The sequence below is a fragment of the Falco biarmicus genome, chromosome 2 (assembly GCF_023638135.1).
Source record: "Falco biarmicus isolate bFalBia1 chromosome 2, bFalBia1.pri, whole genome shotgun sequence".
NCBI lineage: Eukaryota > Metazoa > Chordata > Aves > Falconiformes > Falconidae > Falco > Falco biarmicus.
In genome coordinates this window covers 30,497,956-30,520,716 of record NC_079289.1, presented here as the reverse complement: position 1 = coordinate 30,520,716, position 22,761 = coordinate 30,497,956, and the positions used below count along the sequence as shown (strand labels likewise).

General features: G+C 38.2%; 1 long non-coding RNA gene across 8 annotated transcripts; it reads right to left on the bottom strand.

The window, feature by feature from the left end:
- Positions 1 to 8,996: 8,996 nt before the first annotated feature.
- Positions 8,997 to 22,436, bottom strand: LOC130145250 (uncharacterized). 8 transcript variants are annotated; one of them, XR_008820445.1, is made up of 4 exons: positions 19,826 to 22,436; positions 17,219 to 17,303; positions 16,845 to 16,973; positions 8,997 to 12,651 (listed from the first exon to the last, which is right to left on the bottom strand). It is a non-coding gene; the product is annotated as an uncharacterized LOC130145250 (long non-coding RNA). The 8 variants fall into 8 exon arrangements; XR_008820444.1 differs by having other exon boundaries at positions 16,845 to 17,303; positions 19,826 to 19,901; positions 21,605 to 22,436; XR_008820447.1 differs by having other exon boundaries at positions 21,605 to 22,436.
- Between the last annotated feature and the right edge of the window lie 325 nt (positions 22,437 to 22,761).

Here is a 22,761-nt window from a genome sequence, read left to right as displayed (position 1 = left end):
GGGGGTTTTACTAGTACTTTGGAGTCAGGCAGGAACGCTTTTCTTTGAATTTCAAAGGCAGTTTGTAGCTTTCATTGAAGGCCTTCAGAGAAGGCTGGTCTATGGCTTTTGGTCTTGTTCCCCAGTGATAACTAAACTGAGTAATAAAATAATTGCTGACATAGCGTTTTGTTTACGATGGTGTATTCCACGACAAACAGAAGGCATGCTGATCCTTCTGTCCTTTAAACTTTATGTCTTTCTACTATGCCTTCAGCCTGCTCCTCAGCCTGGTCGCTGGTGGAACAGCATAAAAGGCTCCATGATAAGGACAGGCAGAATCCACAGAAGGCAGCAAACTCACTTCTTTCCCATTACAGAGGGGGTTAATGAGTAAAATTTGGCTGGAAAGAGTCCCTGCTTTTGCGGGACCGAAGAGACACAACTATTGAAGGATGGATCGTTAACAGAGCTGTCATAAATTTCAACGCCACCAGACAAGGAAAAGCACATCTTACAGGGCTGAATGAATGGGTGGGTGATATCTGGTGAAGGAACACAGAAAAGGCACAGAATGACTTAGATGGGAGACATAAAAGTTCATGAGACTATAGGGATGTTTCATATATCGATAGTTTGCATACCTGAAGAACAAAATTTCTCTCTCGGAGGTCATTTCTGTGTCTGTGCTATGAAGTGAAACATTGCAGGATCCAGACATAAGATGGGTTAATCATGTCGATACCTCACATCAGGAAACAGAAGCTAAGCTTTTGGTGGCCGAATAGACAAAGTCTGAAGATCAGAACACCAGCACTGCTTTGGCGGCGCTGGGGTTACACGCCTAGGTACTTACTGGGCATGTCCTGTTGGTGGCCTTTGCTTCAATTCCAGTTGCAGCATGGTGAACAGTAACCCTATTAGTAAGCTCCTGATTTTCCACAAACTGGAAATGTAACTTCTGGAACAGACTGGTTTACATTATGTTTTCTCCATCTCCAAATTGATCCTTAAGCCACATAATTTTCCTATGGTTGTTCAAAACATTGTCATCTGAAGATGGCTTAGTAAACTGTGGATCCCTGGGACACATTAATGGCTTAATGATTAGTTGGCCATGTCAAGAATGTAAATGAAAAACGGCAACTGCACGGCCCCTGATGTAACTGAGATCCTCCTCCCACCTTTGGTTAGGCTAACCACGTTTTCTGCTGTTATTGAGTAAGTTTTCTTTGACAAGTGTGCTAGTGCAACCCAGAGTTCACTAGTGTTCATACTCAGTCCTGAAATCTCTATGGATACAAGTGGAAAAGGATGGGCAAAAGATCATCTTTTTGCTAGACTCATCTCTCATTTCAGAGACTGCCTGCAGAACTTGGCTGGAAAATGCACCAGCCGGCACAGGGGCACTGGTGCGGCTGCTCCGCTGGCTGTAGCTTGCCCGTATAAGCTGTGCTGTGCAGTCTCTCATGCTTAGCTATTGAAAGCCTGACCCATGCTCTCACTGCACTTCTGAGGTAAGCTTTGAGGCTGAACAGAAAAGCTGAACATCACGTGGTCACACAAGGCTAGTGGGACATCTGCCTGCTATGGCTGTGATCATCTATGCTCTGCAGAGGGATCTATACTGACTTCTTGTCTATCCCCAGCACTAAGATACAGCCATGAGAGAAGGATCTAACGACAGCGCTCAGGGGATCACACACGGAGTGCTCAGGGTATGAATGTGTGGGTTTCCGTTCTTCTGAAACAAGTGGCAATAAGCACACAGGTCTTCTGCTGGAGGCAACGACTACAAAGACCACACAGCTCCCTCCGGCTGAGGAGATAACACTGTGGAAATAACTGTCCTGAAGGCTCGGAGCAGGGCATTTCAACCTGGTAATGAAAACCCGCTGGCTGAAAACATCACCCGTATCTGATCTTTCAGATGGATGTATTCCATCTCGGACATCATCTTGGATCATCTCGGACAGCCAAAGCAAGCACTGTACTGGAACTGAGTCACTACCACCTTTCCCCTTCTCTTTTTAAAAGATAAAGTGGGGCCTCTTTTCCATAGGTAAAGGAGTATATTCTCTGCCACATTGATGAAAGAAGCAGGTGAACTGCTACACACAAAGAAGTTGGGTTTTTTTCCCCCTTAGGTCTTGTGCTGCTTTGCTGGAGCACGTGTAGGTCTGTCTGTTGGAAAGCCTGTGCTTGGGAACTTGTGTTTACTCTCTTGGGGACCTAGGAATACTGTGCACAACCTTGTCTACTTCAGAAAATGCACGAAGAAGCTGCCTTTATAAAGACGTCTGTCTCTGCAAACATAGCTATTGCCTTAAATGGTCTCAGCTGCACTATATCTAAATTCCTCCCTAGATGTCCATGGCAATTTTTATAATTCTAAATTAGTATTTGCAATATTAATTAATAATACCCCACTTGGGACCCTCATTTCCAGCTCTTTCTGCCACAGAGATAAAATTACATCTTCCTTTTGCACTAAGTGACAATTTTTGCTGTTACTGGGGGCAGTTTGCTTTCCAGAGAAGGCTGTCTCAAGACAATTTTCTGGTCTGATGGCATTTAGTAACAGGTTTGGTATTTAGTAAACCCATCCTGCCATTGGATCTTTGAAGGTTTTGTACTCACTGGATGCAAGTATTGAGTCAGGAGCTGCCTTCTGGTGAGAAACAGAGCATGAAACGTGGTCATGGATGCCACTATGATAACTGGTGACACAGCAAGAACAGGCTTTCCTTGAAGGCTGAAGTTGAGGGTCTGGGTGGCACCTCAAGGGCCCTTGGCATTCAAGAAACATTAATGAGAATACAGAGATGCTGAAAAATACAGGAAGTTCCCATCTCTATAAGCTACCCTGGTGTGAACCACACCTGACCTCCCTACCTAGTGTTGGATGCTCAGCTAAAGAGAACCTTACAGAAGAACCTTTCAGTCCTCTTCTGGTTCTGACCAACCACAAGAATATTTTCTATGTAACTAGCTCTACAGGATTCTGGAAACTTTCAGAAAATGACCTCTCAGTACCAGTAGAGAATGGTTGAATCAATACTGAAGGCTGGACATCCATGGAGGCTTGTAAGGGGTGATTCTGAACCTGATTTGACAGTAGGATGCTGGATTGCTCTGTCTGTTTGCAGCTGAAGGATCCAAAGCTAATTTATCTTGTCAAAATTAATTTTGCTGTCATTGTTCCTGATAATTTCTCCTCTAGCATCATGGCTGCTGAGGCATCCAAGAACTGCAGACCAGGTACCATGAAATATTCAAGGTAATTTCAACTCTGCATCATTGGACAGCCTGGCGTTCCCGGTTTGAGCTATGCTTAACTTCAGAAGAATTTATGTGGGAGAAAATCTGGATGCTTTGCAAATGTTCTGTCCCTTGTCACCCTCTAATCAAGGTTTAGCCATGTTAGAAGACTTTCTGGCCCTAGGCTGTCAGCAGTGGGAGTGGCAAAAGAGTTCTGGTCCTTCTCAGTGTTCCTGCTCAGGCAAGCTGGAACCAGAGGCCAGGTGTCTGTATCACTTGTGACATCTTGAGACAAGATGTTTTGATTGCTCAGTCTTCCGAGAAGATTCATGCGATGCTCATCAGGCCAAGTAAAATGCATCCTGTGTGGATAGTCTTTCATGACACTACCACATCACACAGTGTCTGAATCCTAGGGAGGTCATGCTCATTCATGGGGTACGCACCGATATGGAATTCTTCCTAGGCTAAAGTACTTTCTCCGACAAAAAAATAACAAAAATGCTATTATTTCTAAAACTAAACCCCATCTGAACCACTATATAAGTGTTGATAAAGGTATAAATTAGCAAATAACGAAAGACTACCTGGTGGATCATTGACTAATGAAAAGCTCTATCTGTAGCCACCTGTAGTGTGAAGGATGAGGGGATGGCAGGATTAACACTGCTTTTGCACAAAGACACGCAGTTACGGCTTTCACAGGTGATGCTGAACAACTTCCCCCATAGCGGAGTATCAGCTGTACCAGCGTCCACATGCAGCGCCTGTGTGCCAGTGCATGAACACACACATGGAGAATAATTCCAAGTATTCTTAAAGATACTAGAATCCAGGAGGTTTTTTGGTTTTATCTATATACCACCAAGAGGAGGATGGAAGAAACTGGCATAAAGCAGCTCAATATAAATTATTTGGTTTTAATACAGAGGGTGACAGAGAAATTCCTATTGCAAGGACATGCTTTATGGGGAATCAGTTTTCCAAGCCTAGACATCTCAAAAGAGCCTGCTGGCAGCCTGAGAAACTCAAACACTACAAATCACCAGGACCAGGTGCTATTTTTACAAGAACTTTGAAATAAATTTGAAAAAATAAAGAGATACAGTTAAGAAATTGTCAATTACCATTAGAAATATCCACTGTCCTGGACGACTGCTCACAGCTAGAGAAAAAGGTAGTTTTAGAGGAGACTGAGATAGCATAAGGTAGGGCCTTTCTCAGGGTACTTTATGTCTGAATAAGCATAAAATAACGGTATCACAATATCACAGGTCTGCAAGCAACCTGCATGTTCTAAGTTATTCTAAGTTACTAGACAAGAACCATGAGGAAGTGCTACAGTTTAATCCTAATTTGCAAATGGAGTAAGTAACCACTCCCAAGAAAAGGAAAAGGTGGTAATTTTTCTGATCGGGGTAAGTTATTTGAATCTTCTTCAACCCAGAATAGGCTCTTATCAATGCCACTAATTTGCGAGGGAGACTGTAAACCTTCCTGTCAAAAAAAAACCCCAAAAACCTCAGAGTGCCTCTTTAAGCATAGAAAAAAAAAATAGCTTGAGGGTAGACTGAAGGAAAAGGTGAATCCCCTTGCTGGTTGCCGAACAGCCATAAAGTTCTTTAACGCTGCTAGTTGCTCCCTGCTTTCCCTCTTCAGCAGTTTTAGAGAAAGTTGGGGCACAAAGCAGTTTAAAGCCACCTTTACTGGTGCTCTCTACAGCAATAAACCCCAGAACTTTGGCATAATAGAGGCCTGTGATGCAATTCACAAATATTCAGTTATCTCAGTGTTCATCTACTAGAAACACAAAGTATTCCTTTAGTGAGCTTTAATGGGCGCTTACATTTATTGTATGCGCGTTTTACTGTTACTTCAGGAAACATCTCAGGAAAATATGGAACTTGCAAGGAACAGCACAGTTAGTCCAATAAAAGCAAATTCCACTACCCTTTGAAATCCTACCTGCAGCTTGCTTTCATCTGCTAATGGCAAGAGTTATCACTGCCAACAATCTTTGAACAAAACCGTTTTGTGACTTCTTTTTTCCACATACCCTTGATTTAACAAGAAAGATGGGGAACATCTGTGGGCAACTTCCACTGGGCACTTTTTCAGAACCAGAAGATGTGAACCGAATCCCTTCGAGCTTCTGTTTTCTGTTTTGTGGAAAAGTCCCCTCACCTTGAGGCTGCTTCAGCCAGTTTCTTAAACTCTTCTGATGGATTTCAGCAAGTCATCACATTTTTTAAGCAGCTCTTTGGCCTGTCCCCGTCTCTGCCATTCCCTCCTATTCAATCACAGCATGTATCCTTACCCTCTGTTGTTTTTGCCAACTGTTCTAAGATATCTGATTACAGTCAGTTTTTTTATGTGTACCAAAGGAAGGGGGGGGGGAAGGCAGAGTCCTTAAGCACTTTGGCTGTCTCGGCATCATGCTGCTCTTCTGTTCTGTGTTGTGGTAGAAGATTAATTTTAACATCCGTTTCTCTACTACTGTTACAGCTATGGATTTTCCACCACAAATTCCTCAAATGAAGATAAGCCTTTACTACCTAGGCCATACCTGAGGCAGAAAGAGATCACTTCTGTATTGTTTATTTCAGAGCAGAAGACCCTGTGCCTCTACGACAGGACAGTCCTTCCAGGGAACTTTCCTTGGGTCACCCATTTCCCCCACAAACAGTGCCTTTTAATCACGGACACATGACAGATTCTAGACAATAACTGCTTGCATACATTCATACAATACCTGGAACATTCCATCACCACACTAATATACAATGACTGCAAGGCAGATTTTAGGTTCCCTTTAAAACACTTTTAAAAAAATCAAAACAACAAAATACTTCGTAAGTGTCCTTCAATTTTCCAATATTTTAGACGACTGGTTTGAAGAACAAGAATTTTGGGTTCTTAACACATGGGTTGTTAACTCAAACATAAACTGGAAGTAAGCAACTAGCTGCTTTGGTAGCAACTTAGATCACATACCAAAGAACAGATTAAAGCAAAGCAAACATGAATAAAAAAAAACCCCCAAGCCTCTTGGTAAAACTGTACCTTGCTAAATAGTAGAGGCTCTCATAGATGTGCCTGCAAGAATCCCAGTCATTAAATAAGCCTGGAGCCTCTATCTGGGCTAGTTCACTGCTATCTTACAAATTTTGTTTTAAAGACTATTACCTGCATTCTTGATAGAAATTCATCGAAATACTTTGCACTAGCCAGGCTGTAAATGTGGCATTAAAGTTTAGATCACGGGGACAAAGTACTGTTTTACATTTTTGCTGCAGCTCTTCAAAAATAAGCTTCTACAAAGACATTAAGAAACAGTGCAGATACTCCAAGCTTTAACATTTATTTGATACACAAGAGGGATAAAACTTGATAGAAAGATAATTTTTATAAGTGCACACAATTTCCCCCCGTTTTCTCTATTTGTGATATGGGAATGAAAACAAAAGTAGCTTGTTGTGTGCAATAAATTACTGAATTCAAGCAGAATTCATTTCAGGAACCTCCACACCACCACAACCAACAGGGGGCTGTCTGGCTACACGATGCTAGCGAACCTGCAGTGAAATCCTTTTTCTGACTGTACAACCTACCAGCCACACACACTTCCTAAAACTGGTTGTCACACAGGTCATTTAACAGATTTCACACCTGCAAAACAGTAGAGCTCTTTCTCATCTTTGTCCGATACTATTGGAGAGCTCTTATTTTGCGTCTTAAGTTTTGTTATATATAAACAGATAATATACTTTACATATTTATTGGTATGTCTGAAAATAACAGATACTGCTTATAGGAAAAAGAGGAAGATTTTCATGTTGCCTTGATGACGGGAAAGGTTTGTCACAGCTGTTTCCATATGCTAAGAAGCTATACCTGTATGTGAATTTTTGTGTCAGTGTCATATGTAGATACCAATCTTCTGTAGAAGGGAAGAGGTAGACCAAGATGTTGTTTAGCCCCTTTGATACCGATTTGAACAGCAGCTAGACAAAGCCTGTCTGCAGGACCATCAAGAAAAGAAAAATAAGGCCCTGAATATTCCCTACATTGGTTTCAGCAATGGAAATTAATACTGGACTGCCATTCTCAAGAGCAGAAGGAACTTTTCCTTGGTGCCAGTACTGTTGCTCACACAGCAAGCACATTCAGCTGGCTGAGTCTACCGAAAACTAACCCCAAGTCAATCAGTGAAATCACGGTGGAAATATCAGAGCTGGGCTAATACTGAAGGAAAGAGGAAGACTCTGTCAGTCCTAAACTCCTCTGGCTTGAGAATCACACAGGACTGTAGAACCATAGTCGTGTATTATTCTTGACTATTCTAGCTGGTGCAATAATGTAACCCCTCAAGCTTCTCTTTTGCCTTTATTTCAACAAAATATTAAGAAAAGCATATACATTTGAGACTTTGTATTCTTTATTTTATGCCTTATATAGTCCAAATATTATCATACTTAAGGGTGTGGGGTTTTTTTTGAGTATTTTATGAGAGACTCCGAAGTGTTTTACTTTTAAAACCACTTAAAAGTGTAAAAGCTGCTGACAGAAGGTTCCTTTATAGGTAAGAAAGCCACATGCTTGCCCTGCAAAAACCATAGGGAAATGTGAACTTTCTACCCGTGGCTGTCTCCTATGGCTATAAACAGCAGAAGAAAACATTATGGATATATTATTACCATCTCTCAACAGCAGCTAAGTCAGTCATCTCTAGCTGCTCAGCACTGTATACTTAAGATTGAAGATTCAAATTGGATAAATTCTGCTATAACTAAATTTGTTAATTTCAGAACGTTTGAGCATAGGGTTCAAATTTTACATTACGAGATGGAAGAAATATTAGATAAATTTCATTAGACTTACTAACTCTAAGCTATTACAGGTGCATCAAAATCAGAAAAAATATTGAGTTGTTGCACCTGAGAGCCATCAAACAGATTTCAACAGAAATAAATTGTTCAGAGTGAAAAAGTAATGTCCAAGTGATATTAGCCCCCTCATAGAAAGATAAATGATCTCACTTGTGCCACTGAATTTTCTCCATAATTTTATTTGTGTTTATAGTTGAACGTTTTCTTCTGATACACACTTAGAAAGGAGATTCATATACATCTCAGACCTAAGTTTTCCTTCAAACACATTTGAAACTTTTTGTTTGTTCAAAAGAATTGCTGCTCTGCTTCAAATTAAACTGGTAAAATAGTAGCTCACAATATTTCTACCAATCATTTCTTCTGACTTCTGTGGCAGGAGGTGGTGATGAAGAACATAAAGGGAGTCTAACATTTCAAACTTCATTCATTACTGCTAGTATTGCTACCTGATTAGGAGAGACTTCCCTCAATACATAACAAGATAACATGATTAAAAGAAAAGCTGAAACATTTTCAGGTCTCTATACCTAAATACCAAGTACAGAACCACTCTCACTCAGTGAAGTGTGCCATATGCGGTACCAAGAAAACTGCTTTGGAATTTGAAGAACTGCTTTGGAATTTGGCCTGTATTAGCCCTAAATACATAGGTGTAAGTCACTTTACATTTTTCAAGGTGCACTGTTTACCACTGTACATAAGAAATTAAGTGTTACAATTTAACTAGTACATTCTTCCTGCAACATAAATCTTTACAGGTAAATTACTGTAAAATATGCTGAAGTTCAAACATAAGCGTTACCTTTAGTGTATAAAAGATTTTGCAGAATATTGAAAGTGTTACTCATGAAACCACATTCCAAAAATGGGACAAACAAGTGTTTAATAATAATAGCTATATATGCAAAATGAATCAGTGACAAAATAAGACCAAATCAGGAGTACTTTGGAGTTTACAGGACTGGTCAAAACAGGTCATGAATCAACAACACTGAAACTCAGGTTTCTCAGCTTGAGCTGGTAACAAGGAAAGCTGATTGTAGATCTGGTCTTTAAAAGATGCACAATACTCACTTCTTCCTCTGAGATCAGAATTAATAAATGCCATAGAAAATTCCATGAGGAAATGCATTACTGTAGTACACTTACTAAACAAATGTGGGGGTTTTTTGAACAAAAAAACCCAACACCCCTTCAAGGTTAAGTGTCTATTACCTCTATTTTTAATATGACATGGAGATGTAGAAATTATAGTAGTATGCAACAGTTTAAGTTACCCTGTTTAAGACAGGAGACTGTCAACAGACATAACAATACATAGTATTTTAATTCAAATGACAACTCCTAAGAAGCTCAGCTGTAAATGTTAACAGCCAGTGTTTCTGTCAGACACAAGTCAGACACCTCTGAAGTGAGGAGTACAAGTACTGCAAAAACAATGGCCTGTAACTTGTTTAGCATCATATGAGACTAAGGGCAGAAAAATAAACATCACTTCTGGCTAGGAATTCTCATTTGACATAACCATGAAGACCATGGTTTTCTCTACTTGCAGTCTTTTGTTCCATTGCCTACAGAATTTTTTACCAATTAATTTGTGTAGCACCTGTAGCAGCATCAAGCTTCTTGCTTGCACAGCCCACAAACATCTTCCCTGGCTCAGCACCACACCAGGCCAATCCTATCATTAGATGACATGTTCTGTATGACCATGAAGATTGCTTCATAGTACACTAACACAAGGGGGCAAGTGAAGATTGCAGAATCTTAAAGCAGGAGTTATCTCATCTATCTAACTGAATAGTGTTTTGGTTTGTGATCTTCATGTTTTTTTACAGTTAAGTTATAAGACTGTGTTTTATTTTTCCCCCCCCAAAGCATTTCCCCCTTTGAGCTCCAATTCCCATATTAGTTGAAACATGTTATTTACTTCCACAAAGATGATGAGAGAACTGAAGCACCTTTCACATGAAGAAGGGCTGAGAAAGCTGGGACTCCAGCCTGGAGAAAAAAAACAAACAACTTGTGTATGTGTGATCTTACTGAAGTTTATAAATACCTGCTGATGGGGCCAGTGGAGAGTAAAGACAACACGGCCAGGCTCAGTTCTGTCCAGTGACACGACAGAAGCCAACAGGCACAAAATGAAACGCAAGAAATGCTATCTGAACAGGACAGGTTGCAGAGTCTCCATCCTTGAAGATATTCAAAACCTCACTAGATACAGTCCAAGAAATGTGCTCTGCCTGACCCTGTCTGAACTAGACTACCTCTAGAACTCTCCTTCCAACCTCAACTACTCTGATATTTTGGAATTCTTTTTCAGGACCAAAATTAATGAAGTAGCAGAGAGCACTAATAAGACTGCCCTCTTCTGCGGGGAATACAATGAGGGGGATAAAATTAACAGTGATTTCACAGATTACAGCAAAAGCCACTACTTAACAGTCTGCATTCCCTTCTGGATCTGAAGTGCAGAGTGCTCTAGTGAATATTAGGAATGATCTGAGGTGTGCAAGCCCCTTTCCCCAAGCCTGACTCATTCTTTTTGCCTCAGGCCAGATCCCTTCTGTCAGGCTGTTGCTTCTTCCAATTTCAAGAAACAAACAAAACCCCGCAATACTTACCCAACCTGTCCCACTCCTTCCAACCTTCCAGTTCATCAGATCTGTCCTTCCGCTGTCAGTTCTCAGCTCCAACACTGGATTTTCTTAGACATGCTCCTCTCGCTAGTTGTCTTCACTCCTATACAGCTACTAGTGTCAGATTATTTTCATACAGGCCTATCTTTTCTTTCCCTTTTATACAATTTAAGCATCTTTTTCCCCATACAGTTCCTCAGCTTAGCAGAAAATAAGCACCTGAACAGGAAAAAGCAAGCTTCCCTTTCTTACATCAGGCACAAACCTTAGGACCCCAGAGCTGCAATGTAGAGGGAGTTCCATTCAGCCATGGGCCATGGCACCGCCCATGCAAGTAAACCTCTGGAAAACACAATTGCTAATATTATTTAAGGCAAGTGAAAACCATGCAAGAAATACGACATTCTTTTCAAAGGTTTAGGAACTGAATAATTTGACCAAGCCTTCATAAGAACTCGAAGTCATCTTCTTAATTCAGACAGGAACTTTGGTTCCTCAGTTCAGCTCTGGTTCTGCAAATGCTCAAATGATATTTTTATCACATCACTGAACTGTTCTAAGCTGCTCAGGCCACCAAGCAAGGCAGTCCAACCTTTCCCCTTCTGCTTTGTCCCACTCCCTGCCACCTCCTCCCTTATGCCAGCTCTAGGTGCTTGCACAAGGAACCAGAAGGAAGCAGTCTGTTTCACTACTCACACAAAAGACTGCACTGGCACAACGAAGTAGTTGGGAACAAACGGTTTGGCCACTAGACTTTGACAAAGCCATGCAAATCGACTTACTTGTTGCATGCTCTCAAATCTTTCTGATAAGCTCTTTAGATTCACACTTACTCATAAAAGCCTAGATGCATTAAAATACTCTATTTACAAGAGTAACAGGATGGATGGCCCTCTGCAAGCACTGTAGTCTGCAGCATGCTAACAAAAATCAATGACATTTAAAGGGAGGAGAACAGTGGAATAAGAATGTCTTTTTTTGTTGTAACCCACAGAGTCTGGTCTTTCCAAGCATGTCCAAGTTTCAAATGGCTGAAATGCATATGCAAGTCTTTAGTATAAAGCAGTTGTAGATATGGAAATACAACACAGTGCTACTTAAAGAAACCTCAGTGAGAAAGCTCTGACTTTGAGCCAGATAGCACATTTTTTCTGAGCAGTCAACCTCATTTTGGCCACATATCTTAAGAGACCTGTAGTAGGTAAATGTAGACACAGAAGCGTTTACTTCATGGAAAGCTGCAGGCTAGCTAATACTGCATAGCTTTACTATTGAGAACTGCTCAGGTTTGAACCAAACTGGAAATGTTAGCCATCAGTAATTTCACCAGTTCAAATCCACAGCAGGGGCAGACAAGAAAAGTGGGATTTTTAACAGCACATACCCCAGGCTGAAATTCTATGCAGTCAAATAATGCAGATTTATGAATTATCATATGTTGGATTAATATTTATCTACATCATGTTTATACTTGTGCAACTACACCAGTAGCAGGCCTGTGAAGCCTGAAGTCAAAACAACCCCCCAGTGCAGATAAGCTTTTTTTTTTTGCCTTTTAAAACATCTATAAGATGTATAAACTTAAATCTATGAGCACTTACTTGAAGAAGGCATGTGTATTTTAATGGTAAAATATACCAGGGCTAATAAAATGAGATTAGCAAGTGATACTGAGTCATGATAGTGAAGAAAATAAAATCTTAAAAGGAAACACACTTTCAGATCTTGACTGTATCTAAAATTAGTGACATTTACATAACCATTAGTCTACATTTGACTCACCGCACAGTTCTTGCATGCAGCTTTTAAAAGGAAAGGAGCCCAATTAATTTCCATTCTCACTGTAGAGATTTCAATCATCTCAATGAAAGATTCCTCTGCAAGAGAAACATCTTAGTGGAAGATAAGGAAAAAAAAAAGTAAATTCACAGTCGGATACACAATTTAAACTTCTAACCATAAAAATTGTTACCTGTCTATAGACAGTGATTTAAGAAATGAAGTGTTTAATAATTTTTGTTAAAAATTTTGGAAGACACTTTCGCTTTATGTGCTCACTTGCTAAAAACATGACAAAACATTTCCCAATTCCATTCATTAAGAACATGCTGTAAAAATGAACACAGTTTCAAGATTTTTAATAAAGAAATGCTGACATTTAAAGTAACACCATTTTTTATGTATTATATAAATAAATGCACTTACCAAGGCATTGTTAGACAGGTGTAGCTTGAGATGGCTCCTTTAATAAATTCAGCTTTCATGTAAGCCAAAGCATTCAAAATTATATACATATACATCTATTCTGTATTTACCATCAGATACTATGAAGTCCTAAATATTGTTTATGAATAGGTGAAAATATAAACAAAAGCCAAGAAAGTGTTCACAATCAATCAGCACATAAATTATAACAACAAAAAGGTATCAGGAAATACATTAAATGTTTTTTTTTCATGACTCACATGCAGAAGTGGCTAGCCTTACTTCAGCAGCACAGTTAATACTGGAGATATTTACAGTCTTAACACCAATATTTACGTGCTGCTAAAGTATGACAGACATCAGCATCACAAGATTGACTAATTCATAAGTGATATTTCTCTTCAGGATGATGAAATCCTTGTATTTTTGAGGCAGCACAATATGGCCTGCACCTTTTCAAAACCCACAAACCATTATGTGCTGCTACGTTAGGCCAAGGTGTCTACCATACTGCAAGGAAATAAAAAACATATGCTGAAAGCTGAATTTTCTTATTGAACACTAGTTTTCATGTACTGACATCAGCTGTATTAATGAACTACAAAATGTTTATAAAACATTTTTCAATTGCCAAGCTGACTGTTTATTTAGTGAAGCTCTGGACTTTATTGTCAACTGTGCATAATACCTTAATGGGACACGAACAACTGTGTGTCTGATCAGAGGAACTAAAGATTATGCAGATGTTTACTTCAAAACAAAACAAAAAAGTCTGGGTTATTTTCTAACCTAACTTATCATCATCTGGAAACCTCTGATGTGAAAAAAACCCCCAACTTTCATATATAAGAGAATAAAAGCTAATTTTAAAGTAAGCTTCTGTCAAGTATCAGTCCTCAAGCAATCTGTTACCTCTGCAGGTTACCCAAGCCACAGTTTTTGAGCAGGCAGATTTACAAGTGCTTCTTAATACATTTCAGGGCAAGAAAGGTATTTTAAAAACCCACAATGATTGTTATCAAGAACAGTAACTTACCTGTTATTAAGAGCAGGAGTTTATCTGCCCCCAGCCTAGAAAGACCATTCTACTTTCCTTGAAGGGGTAGGCAAGAAACTCAAGAGCTCACATCCCTGTCAGGTATCCTCCTCTTACAAAGTGTGCCTGCATTTTAAGTGTGTACAGGACTTTTACTGGTTCCCTAAAAAGTTGAATTATGCTTTCTTTAATGTTTTTATACCAAATTATTAAGACAAAAGCTACTTATACAGAACAGACCCAAGCACTCCATTCCATTTTAACGAGCCTTCTAGTCAGTTCATGATAAAAAAGAAATAATTCTGTAAATTAACAGGGCTGTCTGTAAGCACAAAAAAAGTTTGGCAGGTCACAAAGGGGGAAAGTTTGGTGAGTTTTTGTTTTCTTCCTTCCTATTTTTGCTCCTACAATAATACAGCAGGACGACCTCTGCTAGAAGGGTCTGTTGCTACAAATGTGCCAATTAAAGTGAGGTTTTCCAGTTTCAGTTTACATGTAGCTGCAGCAACACTTAGGTTTTTATATAGCTATCTAGGTACAAACCCTACAAAAAAAGCCATTTCCAGTATATTTTATACACACAGAGCTAAATTTACCATTTTTCCCCCCTCCTATTTATGTTTGTTTGGTTTTTAAATCAGACAGCTAAAACAGGCAAACTAGATTATATAGGCACAACTCATCCAGTATCTTGGTGAAGTAAAACCTGAATGCAAAGTCAAAATAAACCTAACTGTAAAGGTTATGCTGTGACAGTTGGTCACCCCCTGAAGAAACTGTGCTAGGCATAATCCAAGAGAGGAAGAGAGAAAGAAAAAACATCCACTATATATACATAGTGTGGAAGGCAAAGGTTAAGAAAAAGATAGATGCAAGCAAAAGTGCTAGCCTGCAGTAAAGTTTCCTTTAACGTTTCTGGGAAAATACTATGAAAGATACTCTCCAGCAAGACAGAATACTGCTTCTTATTTGTAGATTTACCATAAAGATTGAAAGGCAATTATTTAAATAAGAGAGCTACAACATTTAGTACCTTTGGAAGTACACTTCTCATTTGTACGTTCAGGCCAAATTCTTCATTTGTGAACTATGTGTGTTTAACTAGATACTGCTGTCTCAATTGCATTGTTGTTTTTAGCTTCTAGCTTAAGCATGGAGCTTTTTTTCTGTTGCAGAAGTAAATCACTCTAAAATTAAACTACACACACCACGAAATGAAGACTTGACAGAACGATTACGCTATTTTCTGCAGAAAGTACATTAGTAAGAGAGCTTGCAGGTAATTCATGCACACAACCCCAACATGAACACAAAACCTCACATGCATTACAGGATTGGGGGGGGTGTGTGGTTTTGGTTGTTGATTTTTTTTTTTTTTAAAACTTTACTACCAAAACTGCCCCTAAACTAAACAAACAAAATCAAACAGAACACAACTGTATATTTTCTATGTTGCTATTAAAAATAATTTTATCTGGAAGGAGAATATGCCAGTTTTCACATAAAATTGAAGACCTATGTGAGAGAAGGGGTTGAAGAACAGGAAAAGGATGAAAGGAGGAAGTCCAAGATAAAAACAATAGTAATAGCTAAGCCAGAAATCTACTGAAATCCAGAAGTGTCTGCACAAAACTTTGTATCTCTATGTTTTAGTCATAAAGCTAATACAGTCATGCTATCAAGAGTGCTTCTCCTACCTTTATCATTGTGTTTTAAGATGGGGTCTGTGGGTGGAAGACAGACAGAGGAGACCTCAGCAAAAGCTGGGAATCATGTATGCAGGAGCTCCGTTAGATCCCCCCAAGCCCCTGGAAGCGAGAGCTCCGCTAAGAAAGATGCAAGGATTCTGAAGATGCAGAACTGAAATTCCATAGAAGCAGGCTCTCTACACACACAGAGAAGTCAGGAATGCTGTCATAAAAAAACAATTAAAGCTGTTGTTTGGTTTTTTGTGGGTTTTTTTTTAAATAAAAAGAAAAAGGGTGTGTGCTTTCGTGATTGGGGTGTTCCCAATCAAGGAAGGAGCATTTCCTTGATTTCAGTATTTTTTAGTTGACTTATCAAAGACCAAGTCTAATATAAAATATGTTCAGGTTTTAATGGTTTATGGTTAAGAGTTTATGACAACACCAAGCCCAACTCAATCTCTTTCTAACCCCATGAAAACCAGCTACAAGTGAACTTCTGGCTACTGTAACTATTAAGAAGCTCCTTAAATGCTACTATAACTACTAATAAGCTCCTTAAATTCTAAGTAACATACTGTATCCAAGAAGGTACCACTAGCCAGCAATCTGACAGTTCAGTGATTTGGAGTAAAACGTATCAAGGCCTTTCTATTAAGTAACGCATTTTGTCTTGGATGCCCAAGAACATAAGATTAAACATTCACCTTGTGCCTTTTTCCTCATTCAACAAAAGCACTCTCTTGATACTTCTTGCCAAAACACCTTCCTCATTGAGTGTTACACACCATTTTGCACACAACCATATTCCATTGCTTGTTTTACGTACTTATCAATGCAAAGCAACACAGATACACTACGAAAGCAAAGCTGCCGCTTTCACTGTTCATTGTGACCCTTTCTCAACTTTATTTCAGTTTAGACATCTGAAGGTGAAAGACACTGAAAGACTCTTCAAGTCTAGAGCATTACACTATTTGTCCACCAGTGCTGCTCTGCCCCATAGCACAGACATCAGAAAGTACATCTCCATATCTCAGTTTAGCTTTGGTTCAAACAAGAAATGAGACAGGGTTTACACTCAGATGGCACAGTTTTGACAAGTGTGTCCTGTTCTGTGCATTCCAGGAAGAGAGTAACTTACTCATATGGTAGACAGGACATTTTGCAGCGACAGCTTTCTTGACAACTGCTGGTTCACCATCCAATAAGAATAAACACACTAACAGTTCACCTCTTGCTGCAAATATTTTTTTTCCCCCACTAAATTCATCTGGACAAAAGAGAATTAAGAGATAGTATCATTTCACTATTAAGAAATCTAAACAATTCTATTCTCAAACATCAAAATTGTAAGATCTGTAGCTGTATTTTTGATAATACACTGCTTACTTCCCCACCCCCACCAGTTTAAACAATAGTAGTTTCACTTCATTTTTGTCATATGCTTACTCAACGCTGTAATATTTATACTGCCAACACACTGGAATTTATAACTTGCTCATTCTTAAAACTTACATTTAGAAGTACAGTCTTTTACTCCTGCCTTCTTGTTGCTTCTGTTAAGGAACCCTCATTCTTCCTAATTCTCAGTGTCAGCAGTCTTTAAAGTGATGTGCACATATTTTAAAAAGGAGAAAAGAGTTGAGTGAAATATTCCAAGGTATTACTTTAAAGGTATCAGTTTACTTGGCTACTATTGCATTACTATTTTGTTCAGATATAACCTATGATACTCAGTTAATTCACTTAACTTATTTGAGGCTACTTTGTGGTCATAGAGGAAGAAGAATTAAGAGAATAAACTATACACCCTAAAAAATATTCTCCTGAAATAACAGTAAGATTTTGAACTCATGTTTAAGACTGCAATTCTAAAAAACAATCTGTCTCTAACCTAGTAATTCTGTGCTAGGTTTGGTGTTTTGGGTTTTTGTTGTTGTTGCTGACTTGTGGTTGTTTTTTGTTTGTTTTTTTTTTTAATGAAATGACTGTAATCCAGCAATAAATTAGCCCCACTTCACCTCAAAAACCAGTCATTCAGGATTGAGCTTATGCACAGTCTCCATGTATAAGAGATCTTCCCATACCTCCTACCAAGCAGCTGAACATTTCTAAGACTATTATCAATTTGTGTTAAAAAGTCACAATTAATGCTTTGGATAATTTTCTGAACAGAAAGATGAGTATTCGAACAGAGATAACTAGCACTAATCTGGAGTTTTGGTTGTAAATTATGGGTAAGCTTGAGTGTAGAAGTTTTGTTTAAAAAGGGATTGTCTGTTAACTATTTCCCAATCATGTCAACAATTTTCCCCATATAACCAGGGCAAAAGACTGGGGAAACTACAGAAGTTGTTTGCAATGTAAAATATTAATAATGAAAGTTAAGCAGGTAACTGTTGATTACTGAAATCTACTGTTACTAAATTTGGAGAATCTATCTCATGTGTCCAGCCACCTCTCTCAGGAACATGGACAAACATATTTAGATTAGCTGGAGAACTCGTACAAAAGATAAACATAAAATAACAAAGCCAGCTAAAAATAAAACCCAGGAAGTAGAACCATTAAAAAATTCAGAAGTATAAAAATACCTGGAAATTTGGAAGTGCAGTTATGGCCTACCGGCATAAAATTCAATTTTTACATCCTTTTTGCTTTATCTCAGCACTCTAACCACTGCTTATACTAGCCTGACTCACATATTCAGCTGTATGAGCTGCACTTTGGTTTTTTTTTTTTCCCTCTCCTCCCCATTGCAGTCATGAAAACAAACCAAAGTGAAGACAGTCATTTGGTACTGCAATATTGATGCTTCTATTGGAGTGATGAATAGCAACCAAAATGCAGTGGATTTGTGTGGAAGGCAAAATACTAAAAGGTAGCAAGTTCTAGCCTGAACAAATAAAGTATGTCAAACAGTTTTTCTAGCTTGCTAGCTAAAAAAGCAGAACTAAAGGAAGCTGATACAACACAGAAATATTATCAATGTATACTTTAGTATATCATCAGTATATTTAATATCAACTCTAGCTTAAAAATAAAATTGAATAAGACTAACTCCTCCCACCTCTTTTCCCAGCTTCTAAAGAGTGTTTTGTCAGATGTTGATGCATTAACTAGACTGCTAAATGAAATACTTTACAGGGAACTTGTAAAGTGTAACAAGCTCTGGGGTTCTAACAGAGTTTTCAGAAAAGCGTTCCAGAACCCTCTCAATTGCGCCGGTATAGCTTGCACACAACTTTTAAAAATCTGTCTTCCCCGCACCTCTGGCACACACACAGGAAGAAAACTGTGTGAACACTTTCAATCTGTACCAGCATTTTTTCTGCTTGAAAGGACACATACAAAATTAAGAAAAATGAATAAGCTATTTTCTAAGTTCTATGAAGTAAGTATTATATTTCATTGTAGCCTTCACTAAAATGTGCCTTTCCCTCAATTTTACCACAAAAAAATATTAATACTCAGTCTAGTGGATCTACCAAAAAGAAAGCCAGGTCTGCCTTAAAATACAACTACAATTTCTATATTATTATTTTTTTAAAAATTCTGTAACACCTTTTCAGATTAAAAACCTAAAAAGATAAAGATACATTTTTTCAAGTTCTCCAATAAACAAATCCTTAGATTATTACACCATTACCTTCAAAAAAGATTATCCTGTGATTATAGTTCAAGTTTACAAAACCTGAAGTATACAGAATCATTGCTGGTAAATGAGAAAATGGAACAACCTTTCTCCAAATGATAACACCACACAATACAAACCAGCTATATAATGGAAAGTTATTAAGATAGGGAAACAGGTTCCCCTCTTAAATATATCATTCTTAAAAAATATAAATAAAAATATTCAAAACATACCAGCCAAGTATTAGTTTTCTGTTCTTTACATTCATTTCTAGCTTTTTAAGCGATTTTTAAAAAGAAAAAAAAAATGTTAGTTTTATTAAGTTCAGAAGACTTGCTCATTTAGCCCAGGAAGCAGTCACAGACCTAGTGTAAAATTTTATGCTCTCCTAAGCTGGCACCCAGTCTTTTAAGGAAGAAAGCCATGCTATTGCTGTTTAAATCTTCTAACTCTATAACGTATTGCAAAGCATTTCTTGTTCTTACACAGTACTTTAATACTCAGGTAGTATTTTGCAGGAACCCTGGTGGCCTGTGCACAGGATCAGTTTCCAAAGTACTGCTGGGGAAGTGGAAAATACATTAGTCAGCGTTAACCAGACTGCCTTCCTAGTTGTTATCTTATCTGAATTTGGTAAATAATAATAAATCATAGGACAATAATACAGCAATATATTAAAAAATAATTTGGCCTGATATGTAAATAATACTACTTGCACTACACAAACCCACAAATCTTACATTTTGATTTTGTTACATCTCAGCACTGTATAGAATTATAATGCCTAAAGACAAAAACCAGGCCCATAGCTCAGAATGCAATCCCACTTGTGAAGGGCTAAATTTGCTGCACGTTTGCTTCCAAAGATTTAGGGTCAGAGTGACAATGCTATAAAATAAGGGTCAAAGCACAAAAAGACCAAGGCCACAGAACAAAGAGCTTTTCGTGTCCTGAAAGAAGTTGCTTTTTGTAAGCCTGCCTTCTGGCTCAGACAGTAAATTTGTCTTTTCCTTGACATCATCCCTACATGACTTCTATAAAATGCCAGACAACTGTATGGCTTAGGAAAGGTGAAACAACTACTAGCAGAAATCAAGTCAACTGTTAAGGGAATGCACTAGTTAATCCACTGTTAAGAGCAGAGCAACACCTCCTAGTAATTGCTGTAGCTTTTCCAATCCTTAGCTGTATTTCTACAACTTCATTATTTAATTAGTTGCTTCAGCAGAAGTTTCAGGTGTCCTTAACACCTTTACGGTGTAGATTCCTAGTCACATTATCTACTTTGATTATTGTTTATTCAACGGTAGCTGAGGAAATATGCAGGAGCAGCAACTCAGAAGGCTGCTTTAATCCTCTCCCTACCCCTCTGTGAAATATTAATAGAAAAGATACCATCTAACACAGACGTGTATACTCCCTTTCCAAAATGTTTATGGGTTAGTTCTCCGTTTCCCCATCAGTGAGATCCACTACTCACAGAATGGAGGTAATGCAAAATAAAACAGTGTTTTCTAGGGCTGACACAGATTGCTAAGCAGTGAAGTTCATTTTTCCAGCTAGAAAATGAATTTCACTTAGGATATGCTTTTTCAAAACAACAACAACAGTTCTGCCAAATGAAAGGAACTTTATCCACTGGAGGGGGGGGGTGGGGGGAACCCAACCCATAAGGATGCAGAGTGCCTCTTATGGCTTTATATTAAGCTAGATTTTCAATATTTCACTAGCAAGCTTAAAGTAAAACCATGTTGAATTAACTAGAAGTTAATATACGAAGAGAGATTTATAATCCAATACCTAAAGCACAGAAGTAGTCAAAAAAACCCCAAAATCAAAATTGTACTCTCAGCCCTAACACACTGTCTAGTAAATATCCACAAATCAAAACCAAGACGCTAATCTCTGAACCAGTAGTATTTGACTTTTTTTTTCTTTTTAAATAAAAGGCTAGTTGACAGTATGTTCTTTAAGCGACTATCAGTATTGCAAGAAATTTCTCTCCATCGTAACCCAAACCTACATGAAAGAATAGGACTTATCACCAAGTTGTTCATTATCTTTTTTAGCAGCTCTAAAAGCATAACATTTTGAAAATCAGACCTTCCTTACTTCCAAGTAATTATTTTTCACTGCATAACAGATGGCTTCTGCCTTAAAAAAAAATTAAATATGGTAATTTTGAACTGTCCTACTAACTTACTTAAAAGCTGGAACTGGAGATTCAGATATGTGGAATTAGGTTAAAATTTTAAAAAACTTACCTTTCAACTGTGGAGATCTACAATAGTTTTTGAGTTTCAGTGGCAGCAAAACGAAGTTTTACATTTTCAAAAGGAAGCAGATTCCTTCGCTTTTACTCTGCAGGAAGTTATAACATATCTGATTCCTATTTTAAACATTAAATGTAGCATTTAAGAACAGTATTTGGTTTTTTTCTTTCTAAACATTTAATATAATCGAAAAATATCTTATTATAGGAAAAGCCTAGTGTAACATGTGAAAGGCCTACTCCAATCATCCTACACTTTCTGAAAGAAATGATCACTTCTCATCTCTCAAGAAGCACTGGTGCAAGTATACTGATTTTCCTTGTGGTGAATAGCAGCCCACAAGTTAAGGAACTGATGCAAACTGGCAGATTTCCCCTTCTAATTTTGAGTCATATGCGTCATCTTTTTGTCAAAAGCTGGGAAGAAAAAGAGTCTCTCTTCCAGCCTGCCACATGAAACCACCTGCTTAAAGACAGAACAGACCAATACTGCAATATTGGTCTGCACACTGCTTGTACTTACACATTTTTTCTTGCTTTGTTCAAATAAACAAAATTCTGAAGACAGCCTTAACACTAACTTAACAACAAAATTTATCTCTTTGATTTAGGCAAGAAATCAAGCTGGTAAAAAATAAAAAAAGGAGACCAGTCATGTTTGCATGAAAATGCTTATTCTTAAATTGGTAGTGTCTTAACCTGCAAAAGGCTAAAGATTCAGTTCCTTAAAAGCTTACATGTATGCTTGAGTAATGCAGCTAGATTTGGTAAAAGTATTTGCATTCTCAAAATGAAGAGTTGATGCCTGTGATTAAGACCTCTTTATCACTAATTTCTCAGCATGTACCCCACCTCAAACCAAAAACCTACCCAGAGAATCTAACAACTTCAGTGGTTAAATTCCACGTCCCCCCCTTTTTTTTTTAATTCATTTTGAAAAATAAGAGATGAGAAAACTATTTTCTTCCTTCACAGATTCATCAAGGTCAGTCATTGTTGGACTATATACTGTGCGATGACAGAATCTCTCTTCCAAAGGCTCCAGTACCAATTAAGGTTGGGCACATCACTGCCAGCAGATTACATATTTTCAAATTGCACTGGAGTTGCTGATCAGACCTGCAGAAAACAGGTGTAAATGTTTACTGT